Below are 644 nucleotides of genomic sequence, written 5' to 3'. Positions count from 1 at the left end.
GCCCTCCCCCGCCGTGCCCCGCTGGGGGGGAGCCCAGCCCCGCCACGAGGCTGAAACGGATCCTTTGCTGCTGAAGGAGCAAATGCCATTTCACGGTGACACAAAGCATTCGCTTCCTCCTTCCCCGTGCTCAGCCCAGGCACCTCTCCTGGCCCAGGATGGGTGGTGGCAGCCGAGGACACCAAGGTCCCTTGGCTTGTGCCTCTCCCAGCCCTCCCTGAGTCTGCGCCGGAGACCCAAGAGCCCCTCCAGCAGCTGTGGTGGGACAGAGCAAGGGACGGGTCTCCTCCAGCACCCCTGTCCCCCAGCACTGCCCCACAGTCCCATCCTCACCCGGGTGGGAGTCCCCCAGGACCCCCCTCCCACAGGAAAAGGTGTTCGTTTGGGAAGTGTTCCCCGTGGTGACATTTCACCAGCAATGGGGCCCGAGCCCTGCCCGAGCCCGGAGCCCGGATAAGGTGGGCTGAGGGCACCGGCCAACACCCCGGCTTTCGGCACACCCAACGCCCGAGCCGAGGAAGGGTCTCTGGGCCCCCTTTTCCTCCCGGGGCAGCTGCTCTACGTAAATCCACCCGCAACGCCGCAGTCCCTCCCGCTGGTAACGCGGTGGTTCGCTGACACCACAGGTTGGTCACACCGAACAT

The sequence above is a fragment of the Buceros rhinoceros genome, unplaced genomic scaffold (genome assembly GCF_000710305.1).
Source record: "Buceros rhinoceros silvestris isolate BGI_N320 unplaced genomic scaffold, ASM71030v1 scaffold33166, whole genome shotgun sequence".
In the NCBI taxonomy this organism is placed as follows: domain Eukaryota; kingdom Metazoa; phylum Chordata; class Aves; order Bucerotiformes; family Bucerotidae; genus Buceros; species Buceros rhinoceros.
This window is presented reverse-complemented; position numbering follows the sequence as displayed.